The sequence below is a fragment of the Bison bison genome, unplaced genomic scaffold, assembly GCF_000754665.1.
Source record: "Bison bison bison isolate TAMUID 2011002044 unplaced genomic scaffold, Bison_UMD1.0 scf7180017864174, whole genome shotgun sequence".
Classification (NCBI taxonomy): Eukaryota; Metazoa; Chordata; class Mammalia; order Artiodactyla; family Bovidae; genus Bison; species Bison bison.
In genome coordinates, this window is record NW_011494746.1 from 1477625 (window position 1) to 1486377 (window position 8753).

At 40.1% G+C, this 8753-nt stretch overlaps 1 protein-coding gene across 2 annotated transcripts in view; it reads right to left on the reverse strand.

Annotated features, from left to right (window-relative positions):
• Positions 1 to 8753, reverse strand: part of L2HGDH (L-2-hydroxyglutarate dehydrogenase) — a 55340-nt gene that overhangs the window by 27690 nt on the left and 18897 nt on the right. The gene's annotated exons all lie outside the window — the stretch shown is intronic.

An 8753-nucleotide genomic window follows, 5' to 3' on the forward strand; every position in this document is an offset into this window, starting at 1 on the left:
TTGCCAACAAAGGTTCTTCTAGTCAAGGCTATGGTTTTTCCTGTGGTCACGTATGGATGTGAGTTGGACTGTGAAGAAGGCTGAGCGCCGAAGAATTGATGCTTTTGAACTGTGGTGTTGGAGAAGACACTTGAGAGTCCCTTGACTGCAAGGAGATCCAACCAGTCCATTCTGAAGGAGATCAGCCCTAGGATTTCTTTGGAAGGAATGATGCTAAAGCTGAAACTCCAGTACTTTGGCCACTTCATGCGCAGAGTTGACTCATTGGAAAAGACTCTGATGCTGGGAGGGATTGGGGGCAGGAGGAGAAGGGGACGACAGAGGATGAGATGGCTGGATGGCATCACTGACTCGATGGACTTGAGTCTGGGTGAACCCTGGGAGTTGGTGATGGCCAGGGAGGCTTGGCGTGCTGTGATTCATGGGGTCGCAAAGAGTCGGACACGACTGAGCGACTGATCTGATCTGATCTGAACCATATCTGATAATGAGTCAGATTCTGTATCACCAATTTCTTTATATAAACTGCACTAAGATTTTCCCAGTAGTATATTATCTGTCATGCACACTCAGTGAGAGCCCTGAGTTGTTCACAATGTTTTCAGAGTACTGACCTGATTTGCTGCTGAATCTATCTTCAAGACTGCAACTACTGAATGGAGATTTTAGTGGTTAAGTCAAACTTTCTCTTTAGGTAATGTGGAGAAATTAATAGCCTGGGTATTTAATTGCTATGTTGGAGTGTGTGTGTATGTGTGTGTGTCAGTTGCCACTCAAAACATGTTTAAACTCTATAAATGAATGATCTACAACAATACATATTTAATTTTTCAGAATAAGTGTTCAATGTGCACAGGCCTTTTCTAATTGTGAAGAAAAGGATATGAGTAGAATTTCACACACTAAATACTGACTACATTTTGGTGAGTGCGTGGAAATGGCACAATTTTCTGTTGCGTTATTGTATATAAGAGTATATCAGTTCTCTCAATCAATTTCCTCTAAGAGGGCAGACTGGTTCCCAGGATAACTAAAGCCCAGAAGTTGAGTGTGACTTAAGGGCTGCCATCCTCCTGGGCAGCACTGCACTGCTGTTACAGTTTTAAAATGACATCTGATAATATTAAATATCTCATCTGTATTCACTGCTCCACCCCAGCCTAGTGTGTTTACCTGTCTGGCCTTTAAAAGCTTTTAATTTTGCCACTCAACCCTGACCAATGTTTCCAAATGGCCAGATGGCACTAAAAGTGAAGGCTCATAATCTCAGGCTCTTTTCACAAGCTGAACCTAACATGTGGCAAAAATTCATCATTCTCCTGACAGTCTTGCTTCCAGAATTTGAGAGCATTTGCCAAGAATAGGAAATCATTCCTTCTGTTTCTAGACACACGTAAGATTTTACACTAGAACTTCTATTGCCTGAAATTCCTAAATTCACACGTCCAGTAAGTAGAATTCAACTCCAACCTACAAATAGTATCTGGGATACAACAACCTTGGAAGCTAATTTAAGACAATACTAAGAGTTTAGTCACAAAAACTTTCTTACATAGCATAGAACTATGTGATAAGTATGATAACAGAGGGGTAAAATAACATGTGTCCAAGTGCCTCGTGTCAATCTTTTTTTATCATCCCAAATATCCTCCTCATTCATCTTCTACTCCTCTAATCCAGCACATGCCTGACACACACAGAAGGCACTCAAATACTGACTGAATGAATTTTTGAGGGCTGTCTTTAAACATATACCAAATCTTACCCTTCCTAAACAGGTTTCCTTCTTCCTTCCCTTTCTGGTCTTGGCTCTGACCCTCCTCATGAGATGTTGGTGTGCCTTGCCTGAATGTGGATGAGGGGGGAAGGTGGAACAAATCACTGCTGCCAAGCTGTTGACACTCTGGCCTTGGGTGGGGTTAGGGGACAGGCTGGCTGTCTGCCAGCCGGCAGACTGCACATGCACGGACCAGGTCACCAGGTCAGAGCTTGAAATCTGATATTGTGGCAGGTCAGGTTGGAAAAGAACCAGGCAAGTGGGTCAGGGAAAGCTAAGAGTTGGAAGTCAGTCAGGAGGCTAGAGGAATATGTGATTGACCAATAGCGTTATAGTAAGGCAGTTGGCTCAGCATCCCTATGGTCAGAGGAAGCAGTCAGGATAGAGAGGCACAGAGAACACTGTCAAGAGCCATTCTTCAAAGTTTACAGATGCAGTTTCAAAGTTTCTCAGATACTCCCACTAGGGGCACTTCATTTTCTTCTTAAAGAGATCTGATACAAGAAACATTTTCAGAGTTCCCCTGACAAACTGTTTCTTTCTGGAGGGCCTGGAAGAAAGAGAAGAGACCCTATACCATGGAAATTCTGCTACCCAATCCTGGTAGTGGTCGTGAATTTGGGGTAAAAGGGAGAAATTTACTCAAGACACCTTTATGAAAAACCGAAGTATACTTTCCACTATATATTGTCACCCCTAAAAATTCTGGACATTGATAACCATAATGCGGCCTCCTATAAAGTAGATCACTACTGTAGAGGCTTCAGGGAAGGGTAACATACACCTCTCTTAGAAGTTACACTACTTATTTATCTTTCAAGCGGGGGGCTCACCTCTGAGAAGACTTTTCTAAACTCTTGGATTAAACTAAAAGCTCTCCCTTGCCTTGGTACAAGACAGTTCTATCATAATACTTATCACTGTATTAAAACTATCTTCTGCTACACTCTAACTTCTTTTAGGATCATGACAATGTCTTATCTTCACATCTGCAGTACCCACTGTAGTGCTGGGCACACAGTAAAGAAGAAAATGTTGGTCAAATTAACTTGATTATCTATATATACATACTTCATCTACCCCGTTCTGAGAAATGTGAGGATCACATGGTCAGGTGCACAGAACAATATCCAGACTCATCCCTAATCTTTATGATGTACAAAATGCTGTTTTGTTTTGAACAGTAAGGCATGATATTAAGAACCATGGGTCCTTCTTATAAAGAACCATGGGTCCTTCTTTTTCTATTTTTTTTCCAATTTCTAAAGTTATCAGACACACAACAGATGACTGTTGTTTCAGTTGACTAGCTGGAATATTCCAAATCCCCAAGATTTCAGTACCATCATGAAATCAAAAACTTTGTTTCCCAAACTCCAGAGTCAAAATTGTTTTTACATCATGACCAAATCCACAGTGGGGTCAGGGGCTTTTTTTTATATCTTTTTTTTTTTTTACACTAATATTAAAGTCTGAAACAGTTTCTTGATAGTACATAAAAACAGAAACACATTTAAAAATTAGCATGCCTCTCTGGTGGAGGTTATAAATTGTTTTATTCTCAAATGCCAGGTAATACTTGATACAGATCAGTGAGATTCTGACATCTTAGTTCCACAACCAAACCTATCAAAATCACACAAAACAATAAAACAGAAACAGGTTTAGCTGTTTTATAGTCAGGAAACACTCAATAATTCTTGTAAAGCACTATATAGATAAGAGATGGGAAGTAAGTTTAGTTTCATTTTTTTAGTAGATTTGATTTTTTAGAGCAGTTTTAGGTTCACAGGAAAACTGAGCAGAAGGAACAGAGACTTCCCGAATATTAATACTTCCTGCCCCCATATGTGTAGCTCCCTAATCTCTTTAATACTAATATTTTTTTCCTTTTTAAGTACAGCATTAGTATAAACAACCAGTTCTGCTATAGACTGAATGTCTGTGGGCCTCCAAAATTCATAGACTGAAACCTAACGACCAACGTGACAGTATTTGGAGATGGGGCATTTGGGAAGTGATTAGGTAATAAAGATAGAGCCTTCATGAATGGGATTAGTGGCTTTATAAAAGACACTCCAGAGAGCTCCCTCACCCTTTAAGTATTGTGAGAACACAGCTAGAAGATGGTCTATGAACCAGGAAGTGGGTCCTCACCAGACATCAAATCTTTCAGAGCCTTGATCTCAGACTTCTGGCCTCTAGAACTATGAGAAATAAATACCTGACACTTATAAGCTAACTGGTCCACTTTCCAGATGGCACTAGTGGTAAAGAATCCGCCTGCCAACATAAGAGACACAGAGAAGAGAGCTGAATCCCTGGGTCGGGAAATCCCTGGAGTAGGAAGTGGCAACCCACTCCAGAGTTCTTGCCTGGAAAACTCCATGAACAGAGGAGGCTGGTGGGCTACAGTCTACAGGGTTGCAGAGAGTCAGACACGACTGAGCACACACTTTGTTGCAGCAGCCCCAACTGACTAAAACGAGCCTTTATATGAGTTACTCACAACCCTAGTTTGAAGATATCCTACGATCTCTCAACAATGTTTTGAAATAGCCTATTCTATTCTACAGAGGAAATGACATGGCTTAAAGGAAATAAACAGAATAAAATAATGAGTTACAAGCAAAGTATTGGGAAAAAAGAAAATGTAAACCAGGAGAAAAAGAACATAAAAAAGTTATCTTATCAGACGTCATGAAAAGTACCCAAATATCTCAAAAAAATCCAGAATTACTGCTCACATAAAGCACAAAATAACAACCATCATTTCTTGAGGATTAACATATCTTGGATGCTTTATATGTATTATTGTATTTAATTCTCAGAACAACTCTATTTTACAAACAAGGAGTCTGAGGTTTAGAAAAATTTTAACTTAAGGTAAACAGCTGTTAAATAGGCAGATATGAGATTTAAATTTATGTCTGTCTGACTTCTCAGCCACCACAAACTGCTGCTCATCTTATGTCAGATCCCATTTTATGGGGGGGAAGAAAGAGAAAATGCAGTGAGATAAAGAATAGTATGTCAAAACTTCCTTAAGTCTAGAAATTACTGACCTATGATATACAGTAGTAGTAACGTTAGTTGCTTAGCCGTGTCCCACTCTTTCAGACCCCAAGGATTTTAGCCTACCAGGCTCCTCTGTCCATGGAATTCTCCAGGCAAAAGTACTAGAGTGGGTTTCCATTTCCTTCTCTAGGGGATCTTCCTGACCCAGGGATCAAATCAGGGTCTCCTGTATCGCATGCAGATTCTTCACCATCTGAGCCACCAGGAAAGCCTGGTAGAAAGGAATCAGGTTTTCTAAAAACAGGGGACAACAGAGGATGAGATGGTTGACTGGCATCACCAACTCAACGGACACGAGTTTGAGGAAGCTCCGGGAGTTGGTGATGGACAGAGAAGCCTGGCATGCTGCAGTCCATGGGGTCGCAGAGTTGGACACAACTGAGCGACTGAACTGAACTGATTCTAAAAATAACTATAAATAGGTAGTGTTGGTGGTGTCATAGTGAGTAAAGCTGCTTCCAAAAATAAATATATAAATGGTTCTGACCTCCCACTTCAAGGCTCCCCTCTCTCCCACAACCAGTTTCATCCTGTGTACCAGAGTTTGATTAACTTTTCCTTAATTAACACAGTTTGCATGTCATTTTCCTGCCAAAATCCTTCAGTGGCTCCCTACTGTTTAGATCAGGAGCTGGTAATTTTTTCTATAAAGGGCCAGATAGTAAATATTTTTGTCCATGTGAAGCTTAAGGTTCCAACTACTCGAGTTGGTTGTTTGGCACAAAAGCAGCCACAGACAACACATAAATGATTAAGTATGGTTGTATGTCAATAAAAATTTATTTGTGTGACACTGAAATTTTGTTTCATATAATTTTCACTGTCATAAAATATTATTCTTTTAATTTTTCTCAATCATTTAAAACAGCTTAATAGGTCATTAACAACTGGTTGTGGGCTTGGCCCACACTGGCCACAGTTTGCCAATCCTGGCTTAAGACCATGTAGCATTTGCTCAAAGCCGGAAGAAAATAGACAAAATCAGATATTCAATGAATGAGTCTTCTTAGTAAAAAATCAGTCATTCATTCATCATCTCAGAGAAATAAAAACTATATGGGGAGAAGAAAAGGGAGAAGATCTGCTCCCACAAGGAAAACACTCTTACTATTCTGAGTCTGAAGGGAGAGAGAGGTGAAGTATGCTAGAGTCAAAGATGCTATGCTATGACCTTCCCTGCAAGGAAGAACTCATTCAACGCTATCTGGATTTCTAGGTACTACCAATGTCTTGGGAACTTTATACTACTTAAGAAAATCAAATATTTTGATCCAACCTTAACTGCACAACTAAAGATAACTTAAGAAAAATTAATTCTATATTGTCTTTGTGTAAAAGGATTTGAAGCAGCTTGTAAAAACAAACAAAAATACATACAAAACAATATATACTAGCATTAAATTTTAAACCAGACAAGTATATGGATTAGAAGTCATTATTTGCAGACAATATGATTGTATATAGAAAACACAGAAGAAGAATTAGGACTTCCATAGCAGTCCAGTGGTTAAGAATCCATGCTTTCACCGCAGGGGGTGCAGGTTCTATCCCTGGTTGGGGAACTAAGATCCTATCTGCCGTGCAAAATGGCCAAAAAAAAAAAAAGAAGAATTCATAGATAAACTGTTAGAATCAACAAGTGAATTAAACAACCAAAATGAAGCGGGTAATGTTCTGTTTGTTGATCTGGATGCTGATCACATTTCGTGAAAATTCATCAAGTTGATGATTTTGGATGTACTGGTATGCTAGGATTCAATAACAAGTTCCAAAAAATAAGAGCTTACAGAAAACAAAGATGAAAAGACAAGATGAAACAAAGAGTGAAATTTGTGCATAAAAATAAAAATTTATGCTTAAGGCTTTAGCTACTTGGCAAGAGTAGGGCACAAATGTGTCCTGCTTGGGATCAAGGCAAACAGGACAATGCAATCAGTTACAGAGTCCATAGACAGAAACTGCTCAGGAAGAAAAAATTATACTTAAAACTGGGGTCTGAGAGAAATTTCTCCTGAGTGTTCTCAAAAAGATGCTATTCAACAGTGAACCTATCTTCTTACAGTAGAGGCCTTAGTGAGTGACACAGTGATTTTCTCCATAGGCTGATGCCAAAACACCAACACACAACTCAAGGAGAGTAATCTGGGGTCAAGGAGTAGGTGGGGAGAGAAAAACACTACAGTATAGGGGTACCACAATCTGGTGGTCTGGAGAGAGGTAGAAGGATGAATGATCATCTAGGCTCTCTTCTTTAAACAGTGTTTCTCTAAAGCAAGCTTTTGATAAGCATCGCCTGACAGTGAGTTCAAGGTCATACTCACTAAGATAGGTACCCAGAGTCTAAATATTGTATAATGTCATTAAAACACTGGGGACAGATGTAGAAAGCAAACCTATGGTTACCAGGGGGTAAGCGGGGGTGGATAAATCAGGATTGATATATACACACTACTGTATATATTAAAAAATATATATATATATATATACAAAGTGAAAGTGAAAGTGAAGTCGCTCAGTCATGTCCGACTCTTTGCGACCCCATAGACTGTAGCCTACCAGGCTCCTCTGTCCATGGGATTTTCCAGGCAATAGTACTGGAGTGGATTGCCATTTCCTTCTCCAGGGGATCTTCCCAACCCAGGGCTCCAACCCGGGTCTCCTGCATTGTAGACAGACGCTTTACCGTCTGAGCCACCAGGGAAGTCCATACATATAAAAAATATAAATAAAATAGACAAAATAGATAAATGGTGGTGGTTAGTTGCTTCAGTCATGTTCAACCCTTTTACAACCCCATGGACAGTGGCCCACCAGTCTCCTCTCTCCACAGGATTTTCCCAACCAGAATACTGGAGTGTGTTGCCATGCCCTCCTCCAGGGGATCTTCCTGACCCAGGGATCGAACCCATGTCTCCTGTACTGCAGGAGGATTCTTTCCCACTGAGCCACTGGGGAAGCCCATAGGTCCTTATTAGTTATCTATTTTTACATATTGCTTATATATATATATATACACACGTATACTATTATTATATGTACTTTTATCTATTTTATTGTATATATATACACACACATATTTGGGGAAGATCTGTAGTGGCCTATACAGGAAAAGAATCTAAAAAAGAGTAGATATGTGTATATGTATAACTAATTCACTTTGATGTACACCTAACACAACATTGTAAATCAACTATATTCCAATTAAAAAAAAAAACCAAAACCCTGAGGAATGGAAAACAGGAGATACAGCAATTCACTGTAACAGTCAGTGGCGTGGGAATCATACAGTAGCCTCTAAAAGGCTATCAAGGAAAGCTGATAAACAGAGCAACTATTATATATATATGGTCAAGTCTCCATCACAAATAAAGAAGATCTGGTTTTCCCCATAGCATGCTTTAAGCCAGATACTCTATAACCCACCATTCACACCCTCCTGAAGCAGACCAGATACTGCAGCCACCATCCTCAAAAATTTTCAGTGGCTACCCATGTCTACTGGATACACTTCAAAGTATTAGCATGAATGTCAGGCCCTTCATGTGGGCTAGCTCTGCCTTTCCAATCTCATCTGTTATCTCCCACTACACACCCTAGGACCCAACCACACCTCACCACTCAGTGCTTTCCCAACATGTCACAGGGCCTCAGACCTCTCTTGCCTTTGCCTGTGCTCTTTGGACCTGGTAGTTTCTCAAAGGGAAGAAGAAATCAGCATCCAGAGTTTGTGGCAGTGCCCTCTGTTTCTATGATTCCTGCTTCCTATAGGCTCACCCCCAGCCTCCATGTCACAGGGATTGAGCCCCAGCTGAAAATATCCCTGTGAGCATGTGTGTAGGGTTAGCGAATCACTTACCCTACAATATGGCTCCTTCTTTTTATGTCCTCCTGCTGGATC